The sequence below is a fragment of the Pristiophorus japonicus genome, chromosome 12 (assembly GCF_044704955.1).
Source record: "Pristiophorus japonicus isolate sPriJap1 chromosome 12, sPriJap1.hap1, whole genome shotgun sequence".
Classification (NCBI taxonomy): Eukaryota; Metazoa; Chordata; class Chondrichthyes; family Pristiophoridae; genus Pristiophorus; species Pristiophorus japonicus.
This window is the reverse complement of record NC_091988.1, coordinates 29,296,796-29,316,396: the sequence shown is the minus strand read 5'-3', so window position 1 is coordinate 29,316,396 and position 19,601 is coordinate 29,296,796. Positions and strand designations below refer to the sequence as shown.

The window sequence follows — 19,601 nt, the reverse complement described above, 5'->3', positions numbered from 1 at the left end:
CTCTGCCTTCCTATTCTCCTGCGGTGGTCCCAGACTTGAATTCCCCTTAAGTAAGCTATTTGAGTAAATTATTTGAGTAACAGTACTTGCCACTGCCTCCTTACCAGCAACAATCCCAACTGTCACATCCTCCGATCTCGCCGACCTTCCTGCCCAGTGAACATATTGGGTGATAACCTTGTCAACCTACTTCCTATCCTACCACTGCAATGCTTATCCCCACCCATCACTGTACCCAGGATTCTGCCAGTGGAACACAACTATCACCACTTTTTACACCTTTCCCTCCAGGATGTCAGTTCACTCATGAACAAGGCCCTATCCATCCACGTCCTTATTGTGGATGATTGAATTGACATCCTGGCTTTGTCTGAAAATTGGCTTACGGGTGGAAATACTTTGCCCCTTACTGAAGTCTCTGTGCCTGACTATATTTTCTACCACATGCCCTGCCCTGCCCAAACCACTGTAGTGGCAGTGTGACTGTTACCACCAAATCACACCTGGGTCTCTTTTTCTTTTCTACTCTCTCCTGCCCCCTCCGCACCCCCCTCCCCCCAAATCCTTTAGTCTACCTCTCTATATATCTTACTTTGTTCCATCCCTCTCACATCTCCTTTAAAATCTTCCGCCCCCCGCCCGCCCCCACAACAGGCTTTCCACTGAGATTTCCTCTCTTAGGCTATGCAATGAGACTCATCCTTGGTGATTTCAGTCTTCATCTTGGCTTTCCTTGCCCACTCCTCTGAATTCACTGGATTCCGTCCAAATAAACTCTCCTATCCATATTCATGGCTATGTCCTTGACCATACCATCTTGTGGCCTCTACTTCCTTGAGGCTGTGAGGTCATAGAGGCTGTGAGGTCATAGAGGCTGTGAGGTCATGAGACTCACATTGCGTACTATGAATTCCATATAGAGAGAGGTCCTGTGGGAAGGAGGAAGGAAGGAGGATAGTAGGAGTATGTTTGAGTTTGTGTGTATGTATTGGCACATGCACCGGATCCCCTTGCCACTGGACCAAGACCTTGCTTCATCAAGCCTGTGTGATGGCTGGTGTGTAAAAGAATTCACGCACAGGCATCTTCCACCATTTAAAATGAGTTCATCAGTCACCTGATTTTTAGTGTGGAAGCAAATCATCCTCGACCCCGAGGGACTGCCTATGATGATGATGACATCATTGTAGAAGCTCTTACAATCTGTTTTCATATTTCTTAATAGTTTTCGCTCATAGTCTATTTTTTGCCTTTTTATCAATTTTTTGCTTGTTTCTGAAACTCTCCCAATCCTCAGGTTTACTATTATTCTTCGCAACATTATAAGCTGCTTCTTTCAATCTAATGCTATCCTTAACTTCTTTAGTTAGCCGTGGATAGATCACTTTTCTGGTGTAGTGTTTGTTTCTCAATGGAATGTATTTATGTTGAGAATTATGAAATATTTCTTTAAATGCTAGCCACTGCTTATCTATTGCCATACATTTTAATCTATTTTTCCAATCTACTTTAGCCAACTCGCCCTTCATACCTATGTAATTGGCTTTATTTAAGTATGAGACTCTATTTTCAGACTAAGACAAGTCACTCGCAAACGTAACATGAAATTCTATTGTATTATGATCACTCTGCCCCAGAGGATCCTTTACTATGAAATTGCTAATTAACCCTGTCTCATTACACATTACAAGATCTAAAATAGCCTGTTCCCTGTTTGGTTCCATGACGTACTGTTCTAGGAAACTGTCCCAAATGCATTCCATGAACTTAACTTCCAGACTACCTTTATCAATTTGGTTTGTCCAGTCTATATAAGATTAAATCCCCCATGATTATTGCAAGATCAATTCACTAAATATATTCAAAAGGGAGTTAGATGAAGTCCTTACTACTCGGGGGATCAAGGGGTATGGCGAGAAAGCAGGAATGGGGTACTGAAGTTGCATGTTCAGCCATGAACTCATTGAATGGTGGTGCAGGCTAGAAGGGCCGAATGGCCTACTCCTGCACCTATTTTCTATGTTTCTATTACCTTTGTTACAAGTTCCTACTATTTCTCAATTAATATTCTGTCCAACAGTATAGCTGCTGATTGGGGACTACACCTACCAGTGTTTTCTGCCCCTTGTTATTCCTTACCTCTGCCCATACTGATTCTACTTCCTGATCTTCCGAGCCACGATCCTTTCTCTCTACTGTCCTCATATCATCCTTTATTATCAGGGCTACTGCCACTCCTTTACCATTCTGCTCATTTTTTCAAAACATCAAGTACCTGGAACATTTAGTTTCCAAACTTGGTTGCCTTGCAACCATGTTTCTGTAATGGCTATTAGACCAAACCCATTTATCTCTACTTTTGCCATTAGTTCGTCTATCTTAGTACGAATGCTCTGTGCATTCAGATAAAGAACCTTTAATTTGTTATTTTTAACCATTATTCCCTGCTTTGACCTTCTCTGCTGCGCTGCTACCCTTAAACTCTCTATCCCTTCCTGTCACACTCTGCTTATTTTTACCCAAATTGCTACACTGCTCTATTGCATCGACCTTTCTCTTTAGATTTCTAAATTACCCCTCACCTGACCCCTTGCCTTCATTTTTTAGTTTAAAGCCCTATCTACAGCTCTAGTTATTCGATTCGCCAGGACACTGGTCCCAGCCTGGTTTAAGTGGAGCCTGTCCAAAAGGAACAGCTCCCTCTTTCCCCAGCACTGGTGCCAGTGGCCCATGAAGCGAAACCCCTTCCTCCCACACCACTCTTTGAGCCACGCATTTAACTCTCTGATCTGTTGGATCCTATGCCAATTTGCGAGTGGCTCAGGTAGTAATCCAGAGATTATTACCCTTGAGGTTCTGCTTATTAATTTAGACTCTAGCTCCTCAAACTCCCTCAGCAGAACCTAATTCTTAGTTCTACCTATGTTGTTGGTTCCTACATGGACTACGACAACTGGATCCTCCCCCTCACACTCCAAGTTCTTCTCCAACCATGAGGAGATATCCTTAACCCTGGCAGTGGGCAGGCAACACAACCTCTAAAATTCCCTGTCGTGACTGCAGAGAACAGTATTTATCCCCTTGATTATACAGTCCCCTACCACTACCACATTCCCTCCTTCTCCCCCCACTTGAATGGCCCCCTGTACCATGGTGCCAGGCCCAATCTCCCTGCAGTCCTTTTCTTCATCCAGACAAGGAGCAAGTACCTCCTACCTGTTGGACAGGGTCAAGGGCTGAGGCTCCTCCATCACTGCATCCTGGATCCCCATACCTTCCTGACTCGCAGTCACACCTTCCCTGATGATTGCTTAACTCTAAAGTACTATTGAACCTTAAAGGTGTGACTGTCGTCTGGAGAAAAGTGTCCAGGTAACTCTCCCCCTCCCTGATGCATCGCAATGTCTGCAGCTCATACTCCAGCTCAACAACTCTGAGCCACGAGCTGCAGACACTTACTGCAGATGTGGTTGCTCGGGATCGCGATTGTCTCACTAGCTCCCACATGCTGCAGTTACGACACAACACCTACCCTGCCATTTCAAACCTTGCTTTATTTATTAATTAATTAGTTAAATCTTTGATTCAGTCAGTATTTTAGTTTTGTTTAATTATGTTATGTATTAAGTTTTTAATTTAGTGAGTACCAGCTAGTTACAGTTTCGCAGCTCTTAATTTAACCGCCTTCCCTAACTTAGAAACTTAGATCATGGAGGTCGAGGGAAGATCTTGGAGGTCGGGGATAGATCGTGGGGAGATGGGGGGCAGCCAATTACAGGGTCTGTGAAGAGGTTTGCTTGTTGGGCTCAGGGGGAAACACTCCAGCTCCTCATGGCCCTCAAGCAGTGCTGTAAATGCACTTACCTGATGGATCTGGCCCTTCTCGCCTCCTTTGACCTGCCAGGTTTCCCGAGCCCCAAGAAACCCGGCCAACGTCAATTTTAAAATATAAATGGTGTGAAAATGGAGGCCACATCTCCTCGAGAGATTTCAATGACCAGTGGATTGGTCACCCGCCTCTGTCAAAACTGGAAGTGAATGGGTTCGAGGCGGGTTTGACATTTTTGCTTCCCCAAATCCACCCATTCTTGGGGTTAAAATTATCCCCTATTTCTCGCACCACTTCAATAATTGGCACAGAAAATGCTTACCTTAAGATAACATCCCTTTCAAATCACTTTGAAAGCAAGTTAATTACAGCAACAGAACCAAAATCCTTTTTCATCTTGAAAAGCCTTGATCTTGAAACATTACTTTAAGGAAGCTTCTCTACTGCAGTAGTAAGTTTATCCAATACATAACTGAACAATACAGGAAGGTCCCACATTTGAACCTCAGCCAGTGCCGAATTAGCTGATGCTGGGGTGTAATTGGCCGCAGAGTGCCTTTCTTATAGAAAAGAGAATTGGCCAGGGTTCCCACTCCTGCTCTTATTCCCTGCTGGAAGTGGATACTGGCTGAGGATAGGCTCAAGCTTGGCTGTGATACCCCTGCAATCAAATAAATAACATGCTATCGTTGACTGTCAATTCGTGAATAACGGTCATTTGGACATGGACAATGCAGGAAATCAGTCAATATCTAAACTCAGGAAAAGTGAACATTCATAATTAAAAACAATATTTTGAATAAATTAAGCTTTATTCAAGCACCAATAAATACTGTGAGCACTGAGCAGACCAATGCTTTTATTTGAACAAAATTGTAATCTAGATGGCTAAATTCCTGAAGGACCCCACTAAGTTTATTATTTTTCTCTCATTCAAGAGTCTCATCTAATCATATTTTAGCCAACTACATTAAAGATGAAGGGACTTCTCCTAAAATTACTTTCCCCTCATTCAGAAGTCAATGCATCCTGTGCTTTCATGTCTGACAGCTCCCACTAATTTTATCATTCCTGCCCTGAGGTAAATGTTTTCCTTCTCCCTCATTCCCAGTCACCTTCACAGTTTCCTACATTAGTAGAGAGGTGAGCCTCGAAAGTTTGATGATTAAATTGCCTTTCTACTCAGAAGAATTTCTAGCTTGTTTCTCTGGGCGTCTTATTCCAGGCCACTTACCTCCCTGAGACTTGCAATATTTCAAATATGAGGACGGGAAGTAAACAAGTTCTAAATTTCAAGCCTTTCACAACAAAGTAGCTTTAATAGTGATGTACAATGTTTCATATTTGTAGAAAAGACCAAAAGCCATCATCATCATAGGCGGTCCCTCGAACGAGGATGACTTGCTTCCACACCAAAAGGGATGAGTTCACAGATATTTCAATGAAGGACCCGATATTCCAGTCCTGAAATCCAGGGATGGAAGATGCCTGTGCGTGGATATTTTTAATGTGTGGTGACCGTTGCACATCAGCCACCACATGGGCTTTATCCAGTGGCAAGGATTAACCAGGATGACTGGAGACCTGCTCTGCTGCACGGACCTAGTGCGCACACATATCGCAGTGTGGGCTGGCCCGTGCTGCCCCTGAGCCCTCGGCTCTTCTGGGCCCCGTACCCTCATTTGCCGCACCTCCGCCACGATCTCTGCTAGAGACAGAGTAGAAACGCTGAGGGCATTTGCAGTGATCAGGACTTTGATATTAATTCACAAACTGTACCATGTTTCTAATGAAGCCCCCAGACTTGTTTAGTTGCCTCCTAAAATGCCACATACAGGATAGAACATCAGAAAGGTGGATTGGTATTCCAGTATTCCAGATCTGTCTCTAATAGAGCTCCAGACCAGACACCTGAACATGACGAGTAACTTTGATAACGGTGTACAAAAGATTGTGGATCATCTGATTGCATTATATATACACATATATTGTAAACAGGAACCCTGGCTCAATCCCACACTTTCAATCCCGGGGGTCACTGGACAGTGATCAACAGCAGGCACCCTGCCTGATCCCTCTACACTGCCCCATCAAACATTCCCAGCTCAGCTATAGCACGGGTTAGATAAAAAGTAAGGATCCCTCTCCACTGCCCCATCAAACATTCCCAGCTCAGCTATAGCACGGGTTAGATAAAAAGTAAGAATCCCTCTACACTGCCCCATCAAACATTCCCAGCTCAGCTATAGCACGGGTTAGATAAAAAGTAAGGATCCCTCTACACTGCCCCATCAAACATTCCCAGCTCAGCTATAGCACGGGTTAGATAAAAAGTAAGGATCCCTCTACACTGCCCCATCAAACATTCCCAGCTCAGCTACAGCACGGGTTAGATAAAAAGTAAGGATCCCTCTACACTGCCCCATCAAACATTCCCAGCTCAGCTATAGCACGGGTTAGATAAAAAGTAAGGATCCCTCTACACTGACCTATCAAACACTCCACGGCATTCTACAGCACAGGTTAGATACAGAGTAAAACTCCCTTTGCACTGTTCCATCTAACCCTGCCAGGGCAGGTACAGCACAGTTTAGATACAGAGTAAAGCTATTTCCACACTGTCCTATAAAACAATCCCAGGGCAGGTAAATATGGGTTAGATACAGAGTAAAGCTCCCTCTACGCTGTCCCATCAAACACTCCCAGGGTAAGTACAGCACAGAATGTGTTTAAAGTTCCCTCACACTATTTATGAAATCAGGTTATAGTGAGGGGGTCTGTCGTTTATAAAATTTGATTTAAATGGAGAGGAGGGATTCACATGTCAAAGAATGTTGGTCTCAAGATATCTGGGTTCATCTGAGAAAAATGAAGCAAATAAAAGACAAAGGGGCCGATTTGCAGCAGCCCACCACCCACTGCCCCTGACTGTCGCCGACATTCCTTCTGCAGGTCCGCCCAGTGCCACTTTCGGGGTGGCCTGGAGCGAGTGGGAGGGGAGAGCCGCCGGGAACCGCCCGCTGACATCAGCAGTCGGCCGAGTGATGCAACTGAGCTCCCGCCCGCCGAGCTCCCAGATTCCTTTTGTCGGGAGTCGGCAGCAGAACAGGGGTGGACCGCTTGCTGCCGGCTGGTCTGTCCCTGATGGTACGTCTGAAGAACCTGAAAAAAAGGTAATTGAACATTTAAAAAAAAATTCAACAGCGACTTAGCTGCACGGTGTCCCCTGAAGGTCTTTGGATAGTTTTTGTATTTTTTATTTGTCATTTTTATTTTCAGATCTTCGACCCTCCGTGGGCCCGACTCCATAACAGTGACTCACCACAGGCAATAATGAATCAATTATCTGAGGCATTATTTGTCTTCTTATCAGATTAGTGATGGTAAATGCGAGAAGAACATTAGATAGCTCCCTGACAAGTCAGTTTGTATTTCCAAGCCTGAAACGGTCTGAGCTGTGATCCCTGGCCTGTGCTGAGTTAAAGGATCTCAGCCAGGGTAGCAGTGATCTCTGCGAGAAACTTCATCTGGATAAACATTGAGTAAGGACAGGATTCAGATAAGTGACAATGTCCCTTTGTCATGGCTTTCACTGTCAAGACTCACCGATGAAGAATAACAGCTTGGATAAAGTATGAAGGGCAACACATGTCAGAGCCTTCAGGAGATGAAAGAGGATAGGCGGTTCAAGTTGACGTTTTCTATTTTCTCTCATAAATGTGAGTTCCTCACCACTACTCAGTTGAAATGATACTGAGCAGTGAAGCACCAATGGAGGGGTGGGATGTAGACTTGCACGCTCACCTTCCACTCTTCACCACCCAAGCTCAAGCGTATGTGTGGTCTGTGTCTGATCAGAGCCCATGCAGTTCCCCATGAAGGAAGAGACAAATTCGAGAAACAATCATCTCTGGTTTATTACTTCACAGCATCTTAATGTCCAGTTTCAAAACAGCATTGGCAAAGGCAGGTTTCCTGTTGTCTTTTGTCTTTACTGCGGATGATGCAAGGTTCAAGGATGTTAGGAAAAAGGAAAAAGATACACTAACAGAGAAACCGTCATTCCCTCAAAAATAAAGAACTTCCTATATGGCTACTGTAATGAGTGAATGGGTGAATTTTGCATTATTTTTCATAAAACAATAGATAGATAAATAGATAAGTATGATTTAGAGATGATTTCAGCTAGTTATATAAGAAACGCCTTTGTCTCTGTGGTAGGGACGGGCATCTCCTATACGAAACTGACCAGATCCACCAGATTGCTCCATAACCATCTGACCAAAGGTATCTTCTTGGTGCTGATGCCTGGTTTCAGAAATTAATTTGTTCAAGATACGCAAACCGGGAAATAGATCATTATCTCTAATGGCTGAAGCATCAAGGGGAATGGGCTACTGAGAAATCCAAACAAATATCGATTCTGTTTGCCTGATAGGGGATGCATACCCCCCATAGAGATGGCACCCACCAGCCTCAGTCAAGGTGAGGGTTAACAGAACCAAGGCTTAGGGACTCCCAAGTGTTCATAGGGGTACTGCTGGTGCACTGGAAAGCACGCTGTCACTTGTCCAGCTAGGACTACATTACCCTTTGGAGCATTGGCTTTTGGAGTAATTTGAAGCCAAGTGGAAAGAATCCCAGCCCCCAGCAACAGGTCTATCCTCCAGGTTCCATTACTAAGCCATCCACAATACCATGGGATGCTGTGTAAATGCCTGACTCAGTAACTGGGTTACTCATTCTGTCACAGGGATTTGATTTGGTTCTGAACTTCCATCACCAGGCATGTCATCTTGGAACCACCTCAATCTTAAAGGCGCTCTGCCTATCTTCACAAGGAGCACACTGACTTGTTGATCATTAGTTAACTGACAAGTACTCTTGGTGGGCAGACAGTGGGTACCAGGAGTTCCTCATGACTGGCACGATGAGCAGCACCATTCACATAAAATGTGTGCGCGCATTTCAACCATCCTCCAGACCATACCATAATCCATTTAATGGTGGTTCCACCAGTTTGACAACAGCTGGCTTGCTGCTTTACCATCCAAACATACACAACATTGAGCCCTGGTTATAGCAACTTATAATGTGTCAGCTATTTTGATTTTCCTTTATATTCAGGTCCATGCCACATATCAGGTTTCCCAATAAACACCTGCTTAATCCAGGTCCTCATATGAGGGACTTTGGCAAAATGACATGATGGCCATGAGGCTAACACCCCTTCTAGAGTACACAGTGACAGGTAGATATAGGTACTCTTGCCCTCTCTTTAACCATTTCTTCTCTTTGCACAAATCCATGTCACACCTTGTACCTGGGTAAGCAATAATAACAATTATGTTTTAACATAAGAACATAAGAACATAAGAAATAGGAACAGGAGTAGGCCATACGACCTCTCGAGCCTGATCCACCATTCAATAAGATCAGGGCCGATCTGATCAGGGACTCAGCTTCCACTTCCCCGCCCGCTCCCCATAACCCCTTATCATTTAAGAAACTGTCTATTTCTGTCTTAAATGTATTCAATGTCCCAGCTGCCACAGCTCTCTGAGCAGTGAATTCTACAGATTTACAACCCTCTGAGAGAAGAAATTTCTCCTCATTTCTGTTTTAAATGGACGGCCCCTTATTCGAAGATCATGCCCTCTAGTTCTAGTCTCTGCCTTCACTGGAAACATCCTCTCTGCATCCACCTTGTCAAGCCCCCTGATAATCTTATATGTTTCGATAAGTTCACCTCTCATTCTTCTGAATTCCAATGAGGCCCAACCTATTCAACCTTTCCTCATAAGTCAACCCCCTCATCCTGGAATCAACCTAGTGAACCTTCTCTGAACTGCCTCCAAAGCAAGTATATCCTTTCGTAAATATGGAAACCAAAACTGCATGCAGTATTCCAGGTGTGGCCTCACCAATACCTTATATAGCTGTAGCAAGACTTCCCTGCTTTTATACTCCATCCCCTGTAATGGTAACAGTTTAACAGGAGGAAGGTATATAATCAGTATTCTGAGGTATCACGGCAGTGACTACAATCTTCTATTTTGATGTTGGTAAAGAGCTCCATCATCGTGATGGCTGAAAAATTCAATATTACATGTATGCATGCTGAAATAGCTTGAAGGATTCAGGTATTATTAACAAGATATATTTGTGGAATTGTTGCAAGTAATTTACTTAGTATGTAGGGATTATTAACAGAGATGCAGTGGTTCATTTTGATAGTTGTGCTCTTAACACTGATTAATTGATTGACATTCATTTATTCATATTTAGAAAATTTCATATGATCAAAAGGTGGCTGCATTCTGTTCTAGAAAGGCTCAATGAAGATAAAAGGAGAAAAACTGAACTTCTTGGGCAATTGATTGAGGTTGGAGGGACAAATTTCAAGTCGCAATCTCTCACGCCTGATCACCCCTCGGAAATTTCCGACTGGCAAATTGGATGCTGGTGACTACCAGCTATGCAGGATGCCCACTTGAGAAAAGCATTAGGTGCCCTGCAAATGCAGCTTGAGGTCCGAATACTGGTTGTAGGGCCCTGATCATGCGCCATGCATGCTCTGCCCAGTTTTTACAGATCTTCAGCAGCCTAACCAGTGATCCTTAAAGGGACCATTGGAGGATTCCCACACAAAGGTAGTAAAATGATTTTATGGTTTCATTCCTGGGGAGACAGGAGGAGCAACAGTGTGCCTCCTGGCTCCACAAAAACACCGCAAGCCACGACTCGTGGCCTGGGCTTGCACTCTCTCTTCCCCTCCAGTTCGTCTGTCCGCCACCCTAGGACTTATCCTCGGGCCAATGCAACTTCCTGGTCAGCCAAAATTCCTGATCCTTGATCGTCAAGGTGCATCAGGACACCTGCAGTATGTCAGTTTCATGCATATCAGGCCGGAGACCCAATTTCGATCGGATCTCGGGCCAATGAATTCAATATACAAATTTCTTCCCCAAAATATTCTAGAATTCCGTTTACTTCTGAAAGTATAATAGAATCAAAAATGTTAAGTACAGTAAATCTGTCACTGAATTTTTAATGTTGTATAAAGTAAAATTTGAGAAATGTGTTGAACCAAGCTTCAGGTTAAAGCCTCTTTGCTGCCCCAGTCAGGTACTATGATTTAATTTGCATAAGAAAATAAGAATTAGGAACAGGAGTAGGCCATCGAGCCCCTCGAGCCTGCTCCGCCATTCAACAAGATCATGGCTGATCTGGCCGTGGACTCAGCTCCACTTACCCGCCCGCTCCCCATAACCCTTAATTCCCTTATCGGTTAAAAATCTATCGATCTGTGACTTGAATACATTCAATGAGCTAGCCTCAACTGCTTCCTTGGGCAGAGAATTTCACAGATTCACAACCCTCTGGGAGAAGAAATTCCTTCTCAACTCGGTTTTAAATTGGCTCCTCCGTATTTTGAGGCTGTGCCCCCTAGTTCTAGTCTCCCCGACCAGTGGAAACAACCTCTCTGCCTCTATCTTGTCTATCCCTTTCATGATTTTAAATGTTTCTATAAGATCACCCCTCATCCTTCTGAACTCCAACGAGTAAAGACCCAGTCTACTCAATCTATCATCATAAGGTAACCCCCTCATCTCTGGAATCAGCCTAGTGAATTGTTTCTGTACCCCTTCCAAAGCTAGTATATCCTTCCTTAAGTAAGGTGACCAAAACTGCACGCAGTACTCCAGGTGCGGCCTCACCAATATCCTAGACAGTTGCAGCAGGACCTCCCTGCTTTTGTACTCCATCCCTCTCGCAATGAAGGCCAACATTCCATTCGCCTTCCTGATTACCTGCTGCACCTGCAAACTAACTTTTTGGGATTCATGCACAAGGACCCCTAGGTCCCGCTCCACCGCAGCATTTTGTAATTTCTCCCCATTCAAATAATATTCCCTTTTACTGTTTTTTTTCCCAAGGTGGATGACCTCACACTTTCCGACATTGTATTTCATCTGCCAAACCTTAGCCCATTCGCTTAACCTATCTAAATCTCTTTGCAGCCTCTCTGTGTCCTCTACACAACCCGCTTTCCCACTAATCTTTGTGCTGCTTAGATATAGCTATTGATACAATATAATATTTTACGGGACAGCAATTTTATGTTTCAACCATACCAAGTCATATTTATGGTCTCAATAAACTATCTTGCTTATGATTATTTGAACAAATAAATATTTATAAAAACATGTTTCACACTGCAGTGGCAACTGCAAATATGCTTCAAGTTTTTATGTATTTTTTTTTACTGTTGCTGACCTAGGATAATCTTCACTGTTTGAGCTCTGACACCTCCATTAGTCTGGCACTTGACTCCCAACTACAAGGCTGGAGGGATCAGTCCTCAGGCTTCCTATTACTCACACTCAATTACCTGAACTGGACAAGCATCATCATTTCTCACCCTGGCTAGTACATGATAAGAATCATTCTATTATGGAGGAGGGGAAAAAAATGTTCTGTTTCATTCGGTTAGTTGTGAAGGTTGCTTCCTGGCTGAAAGGGGATGCAAAATGGCAAGCAGGTCTGGTGGAATATTTTATTTTTCCTAAAATTTGTTGCAAGGTTTCAACCTCGATTCCCACAAAATGCGCATCAAGGGTCTGCAGCACAATGGGTAGTTATAGCCCAGCATGTTCAATTGATGGTTCTGTCTGTGTAAAAAACCATGGTAATATTTCTAAAGAATGGTCCAGGTCAACACATTTCAAAAGAGATTATTTTTAATTTGACTGTTGCTGAAATCAGTTTCCAGCTTTTCTGATATTTCAAAAAGCTGGTTCTGGTATGGACTGACATGAAGCGAAAATATCTTCCCATAACACGCCTGCCTGTTGCCCTTTCAAATACTCTGAGTGATTACTCACACACAGTATTCACAACTGCACGGAGCTCAATATCGCTTTCATTACTTTTAGTGAGATTCAATAAATCCAGCTTGCTGGTTGGAGAATGGAGATGGATGAATGCAGAATTTTATCAGCCAGATAAAATGCTTTTTAAAAATAATAAAAAACATTAAATATGACAAAAAGACAACATTGCTGCCTCTAGATTCTGGATAATTGAGCATCGGGAGAATGTAGAGCATCACAGGAGTGGAACCATGTGTTGAAACGGCAATGTAGTAGAGCAGCAGGAGTGTATCGGGAGAGTTATAATTCTAATAAAGGGAATAAGAGGGGGAGAAAAGAGCACAAGATTAGATTAGCGGCTAACATAAAAGGGAACCCAAAATCTTTTATAAATATATAAATAGTAAAAGGGTAGTTAAAAGAGTGAGGCAGATAAAAATAGATAAAGTAGGAGTACTTCAAAGGCTGTCAGTACTCAAAGTAGAAAGGTCATGCGGGTCCAGGTGGGCTGCATCCTTGGTTACTGAGGGAAGTAAAGGTGGGAATTGCAGAAGCTAGTGGCAGTAGGGTCGGTAACCAGGGTCACAGATTTAAAGTGGTTGGCAAAAGAGTCAGAGGCGACACGTGGTAACACTTTTTGACGCAGCGAGTTATGGTGATATGGAATGCACTGCCTGAAAGGGTGGTGGAAGCAGATTCAATAATAACTTTCAAAAGGAAATGGAATAAATACGAAGAGAAAAACTTTCAGGGATATGGACAAAATGAAGAGGGATGGGAATAATTGGATAGCTCTACCAAGGAGCCAGGCCAGGCACAAAGGCTGAATGGCCTCCTTCTGCGCTGTATGATACTATAAGTGAACTTATTCCATGCAACTTCCATTTTGAAAAGTACCCATATCTTTTTCAAAATGGGGTTCATATTTCATTCTTTTGCTCTAGTGTATATGAAACATTTTTCTGCAGTTGGATATCAGATTTACTATTTTTTTTTAATGAATTCCAAGATGCTGCCTGCAACTAACAGGGTTTATCTTTAAAATGTATTTGTCTGGTGGATAAGCGTTAGTTCTCAAGTAATAATTACATTATTCTGTGAGCTAGAAATCTGTCTTGGGCAGTGGCACAAAGCGGGCAGTATCGGAAGTCATTTGCAGTCAATAGAACTGAATACCAGGCGCTGAGTATAACGGGCGGCGGATCCGTTACCACCCGTTTTGCGCCATCGCCCAAGACGAATTTCTCGGCCCTTCACTAATGACCTGTTTGCATATATGTATTGACATTTTGCTTTGTCACACTATTATTGCTCACCCAGTTGAAGGTGTCTGATATAATACAAAGAAATGAACAACAATCCTTCTTTCTCATATCTGCACAAGGTTTCTTTGCACATTTATAAATTCTGGAACTTCATTAACTGTGGAAATTAAACAAGAACAAAAAAAAACAGCAGGTCCATCAATACCTATAAAAAGAAAAGATGATATTTTCAGTGTAGCCCTTCATCAAAATGGATCTGCTGTGTATTTCCACCATTTGCAGTTTTTTTTCCTTTCTTTTCATTCTGGAACTGGATCACTTATACTCCTGGTACCCACCCACACTAACTCCTCTGGTTGTGGTTTTCATGCGCCTATGGCGCAATTGGACCTGTACAACAGTGATGTAGTGCAACTACTGATGTATATCTAACATTGCTGAACATTTAGCACAAAGATCTGTCGTAATTTAAACATGATGGAACCTAGACGACTTTATTTCAGCAGTTTTTAAATGAGAGAACTTGGTAAAAGAACAACATTGAAGTCATTTAGGACTAACAAATAAGGTGTGACAGTGAGTAAACATAGAAAATAGGTGCAGGAGTAGGCCATTCGGCCCTTCTAGCCTGCACCGCCATTTAATGAGTTCATGGCTGAACATGCAACTTCAGTACCCTCTTCCTGCTTTCTCGCCATACCCCTTGATCCCCCGAGTAGTAAGGACTTCATCTAACTCCCTTTTGAATATATTTAGTGAATTGGCCTCAACAACTTTCTGTGTTAGATAATTCCACAGGTTCACCACCCTCTGGGTGAAGAAGTTTCTCCTCATCTCGGTCCTAAATGGTTTACCCCTTATCCTCAGACAGTGACCCCTGGTTCTGGACTTCCCCAACATTGGGAACATTCTTCCTGCATCTAACCTGTCCAAACCCGTCAGAATTTTAAACGTTTCTATGAGGTCCCCTCTCATTCTTCTGAACTCCAGTGAATACAAGCCCAGTTGATCCAGTCTTTCTTGATAGGTCAGTCCCACCATCCCGGGAATCAGTCTGGTGAACCTTCGCCGAGTAGGTAGAGAATTGTGGTGATAACGCCTTGTTTTATTATTCTGATGCAGGGTTTTAGCACATATAGCGACTGCACTTTCTAGCGAGTCAACTTGTTCAACAATTATGTTTTGCAACAAAAATCCTGGCCTCCCCGGGCCCGTACAGAGTGTGTACAGACTCAGGAAGGCATCGCAAAAAACAGTTTTCAGCGCACAACGCGCATGCGCTGAAAACCGGCTTTTCCGATCTGTTAAGCTGGAGCTTGACAGATCCAATGCATATCTGGAGTGGGGACATTTGCGAGGGCAAGATTGCGGTATTTACCCATATCTTGCCAGCAAATGTCCTCAAAATTCTTGCGCCTGATAAAAGCAGGCACATAGCCTATCTTTACAGGCATAAGAGTTTAAAAACATACAAAAATATAATTAAATTAAAAAAACATATTTTTAAAAACCCTGCCCACTATGTTACATTTATTTTTAGCCATAATTAAAAAATCTTTTTTAGAACTGGGAAAAAATATTTTCTCGAAGTTATTTATTAACTTTAATTTCAATTAATTTTAATTATGTGAGGTGTGTTTTTTACTTTATGTGTTTAGTGTGTTTGTTTTTTTCATTAATAGCAATGAGAACTTGTAGATATGGAGTTCTCATTGCTATTAATGCGAAAGCTGTGGAATACTGTACCTGATTGGTTGTGCAATCACACGTGACTGCACCTTCTGCGTCCGAACCTCGAGGATGGGAGCCTGCTTTGCAGCACAGGAAGAGAAGGCCTCCCCAACAGAATCCCACGCTCCTCCCGGACCACCAGGTAAATTCGTAGAAATGTTTCAGGTCGGAAGCCTCCAACTGCAATTTCAGCCCCAATATTTCTGCAATGTCAACTAACCTTGCCATTTATATAAAGCACTGATACTTTTTATGGAAACAAACCACTGCAATCATAGTCATATCATAAAAAGTGTTGCGTCTAACATGAGTCAATGTGTCATATTTTTCAAAGGCCTGGCACCTGATAATGTGACCCAGAGGCAACACATCTCCAAAGCATCACATATCCATCATTCAGAAAATCACGACTGGCTCAGAGAACCAAAGGTGAAATGAACTCTGGATTCAATGGGGTAGTGACAGTCATCAATCCAGCCAGACATTTGTTTATTCATTTTATTTCAGATGTTGCAGCAAAAAAAAAATCACCATTGTACATACCAAACTATTACACCTGAACAATGTCTTGTTGGGAACTATTGGGCAATTAATGTGGACTTTCTAGCCATGTACTCCTGGGGCTTGGTTACTGGAGTTACAGCCTCAGATCTCAATACAGAAAGTGGTTTGTTGCTATTTCTGTGACATAATTGAAAGTAAATGCTTTTCTTTATAACTTTAGCTTATACAATTCCCTTGACTGTAGCAATCTGCTGGAAACAGAATTTTTGGAAACAAATTTTATTACATTTATTTTCTCACTTAACTATCACAGAACAAGCTTAATTGTTGGCATATTGGTAACAGATAACACAGCACATACATTTTCTGACTGAACTTTGTATCAAAATAATTAATTTAAAATGTCAAATACCACTACTGGTACAAAACTAATAACCAGGCCACACTGCATCAACAAACACCATTCAAACTTGCAACTATATTTCTCATTTGATAAAAGGCTTTATTTTCAACTTACCAAAACTGTCTAACGAGAGAATACAAACCCTGTAAAAAAAATAGGACGCGTTTATTTGTACTGCCAAAATGGCCAACATGCTCCACCCTTTGTTTCTGATTGGTCCCCTTGGAGGATAAGCCACACCCTGAAGTTTCACAGGAATGTGTCACTGGAACCGCCCATCCCAAGGTCTCACTGACTTTGCAAATTGTAACTCGATTTATTTTGATATTCTGAAGCGACAGAGGACAGAACTCCCCAGAAGACAACAAGGGCCAGCCAAAGTCCTGTACCCCAGTCCAAGTGCATCCCTCCCCCAGCCAAAGTGCCTTACCCCGGTCCAAGTGCATGCCTCCACCAGTCGAAATGCCTTACCCAAGCGCAAGTGCATCCTCCCACCCACCCCCCCACCATAGGCAGGGCATTGTGTACGATTGCCAACACTAGTGACAGTGGACAGTGTTGTGACTTTTGAATATCATCCACTCCAATGACATCCCTTGTATGGGGTTGGAAGAATGTGGTCAGTCTTTCCTGAGTTCCCTCCGCCCCTCCGATTCCCCCCCTCCTCCCCGTGTCTCTCTCTCCCCCCAGCCTCTCTCTTTCCCCCCCCCCACCCCGCCACAGCCTTTGTCTCTCAATTCCCACCCCCCGCAGCCTCTCTCTCCCCCAACCGCCCCCCCCCCAGCCTCTCTTTCCCCCCCAATCCTCTCTCCCCAGCCTCTCTCTTTCCACCCAGCCTCTCACTCTCCCCCCACCCCCAGCCTCTCTACCCCCCTCCCAAGCCTCTCTCTCTCCCCCAAGCCTTTCACCCTCCCCCCCAGCCTCTCTCTCTCCCACCCAGCCTCTCTCTCTCTCTCTCTCTCCCAGCCTCTAACCCACTCACCGTCCACCCCTCCCCCCACCCCCGCCAGCCCCTCTCCCTCTTTCTCTCCCCAGCCCTTCTCTCTCTCTCTCTCTCTTGCGGCCCCAAGGCCCTCTGACTCTTGGCCCCAGGCCAGCAGGGGAGGGAGGGGGGAGTGGGGGGCGAAAGAGAGTCATAGTCTCAGGTCCTGCTTCTTGGCAGCACGCGGAGGGAATGATTCGGGGCCGGGAGGGGGGTGGAACTTGACAGGGGTGGGGCTTGTCGCATGTCTGTCAAAAAAGTGCAGTACAAATAGTTATTCCCCAAAAAATAAAGCCGAACTTCAATACAGAGTACAAGCTAGTTAGTGAGGCGAGGATGAGCTGCAACAGGCCACAAAGGTTAAGATGCAAAAAAAGGATTAGAGATTCTGTGTTAGTTGCTGAAGGGCTCCTTCATTTTTTCAGTTCCAAATAAGATGGAAAATATATTGCTTGTTGCTAAGGAGAATTTTTAAGTTCTACTCTACTTACTATACAGACTGGCTAAATGTGACATTAATAATTCAGATCACAAGTTTCATGTGCAAATTTGGTTTTTAATGTGTCCATCAGTCATCAAGATCACAGCAATACATTTATTTGTAGAAACAATGACAATATAGCACAAAAGAAAATCTAATCGCACCGGATCAGTTAATGCATCATATAAAGAATACTATTTTTCAAAATAAACAGGGTTACAATTCACAAAAACACATTCCAATCCTTCAAAACTTGCATTAATATAGCACCTTTCACAACCTCAGCATGTCCCAAAGTGCTTCACAGCCAATAAATTATTGATTGAAGTGTAATCATTGTTGTTTCATCGGCAGCCAATTTGCACAAAGCAAGGTCCCACAAACAGCAATGCCCAGTTAATCTGTTTTGGTGATGTGGGTTGAGGGATAATGATGGCTGGGACACTGGAAAATTCCCCTGATGATCTTCGATTAGTGGTGTGGTATCTATTACGTCCACCTGACAGGGCCTTGGTTTAATATCTTATCTGAGAAATAGCATCACCAACAAAGCAGCTGTCCCTGATTACTTCACTGAAGTAACAGCCTTGATTATGTGCTGGAGTGGGGCGTGAACCCACAACTTTCTGGCTCAGAGGCAAGAGTGCTGTCACTGGAACAAGCTGGCATATAGATTAAATATAGTTAGGATATGTCCAGAAGCAAGGTTGGGTATGTAAAAAATGCCATAATAAATAATCAAATGAAGCAGCTTACCAATATAGCATGTTGCTGGGCCAACATCAACATGCTACATCGTGGGCAGTGAGGAAGTCGATTTAACTCTACAATTCCACACAAAAGTATCAACCTCGACTCAGCCATCATATGCAGATGACAGGCAAAGGCAAGACTGGCAGACGTTGTCAACCTGTATGGCTCAGAAACATGGACCATGTACAGCAGACACCTCAAGTTGCTGGAGAAATATCACCAACGATGTCTCCACAGAACCTACAAATTCCCTGGGAGGACAGGCGCACCAACATCAGCGTCCTCGTCCAGGCTAACATCCCCAGCATTGAAGCACTGACCACACTCGATCAGCTCCGCTGGGCAGGCCACATAGTTCGCATGCCAGATACGAGACTCCCAAAGCAAGTGCTCTACTCGGAGCAAACGAGCCAAAGGTGGGCAGCGGAAACGCTACAAGGACACCCTCAAAGCCTCCCTGATAAAGTGTGACATCCCCACTGATACCTGGGAGTCCCTGGCCCAAGACCGCCCTAAATGGAGGAAGTGCATCCGAAAGGGTGCTGAGTACTTCGAGTCTCAACGGCGAGAGCATGCAGAAATCAAGTGCAGGCAGCGGAAAGAGCGTGCGGCAAACCAGTCCCACCCACCCCTTCCCTCAACAACTATCTGTCCCACCTGTGACAGAGTCTGTGGCTCTCGTATTGGACTGTTCAGCCACCAAAGAACTCACTTCAGGAGTGGAAGCAAGTCTTCCTCGATTCCGAGGGATTGCCTATGATGATGATGCAATGATGG

General features: G+C 43.7%; 1 protein-coding gene across 1 annotated transcript in view; it reads right to left on the bottom strand.

The window, feature by feature from the left end:
• The window catches only part of LOC139277159 (protein FAM3C-like), a 118,766-nt gene extending 102,014 nt beyond the window's left edge, over positions 1 to 16,752 (bottom strand). The window contains exon 1 of the mRNA XM_070895237.1: positions 16,723 to 16,752. The gene's annotated coding sequence lies outside the window, so the exon portion shown is untranslated. The remainder of the gene's footprint in view (positions 1 to 16,722) is intronic.
• Between the last annotated feature and the right edge of the window lie 2,849 nt (positions 16,753 to 19,601).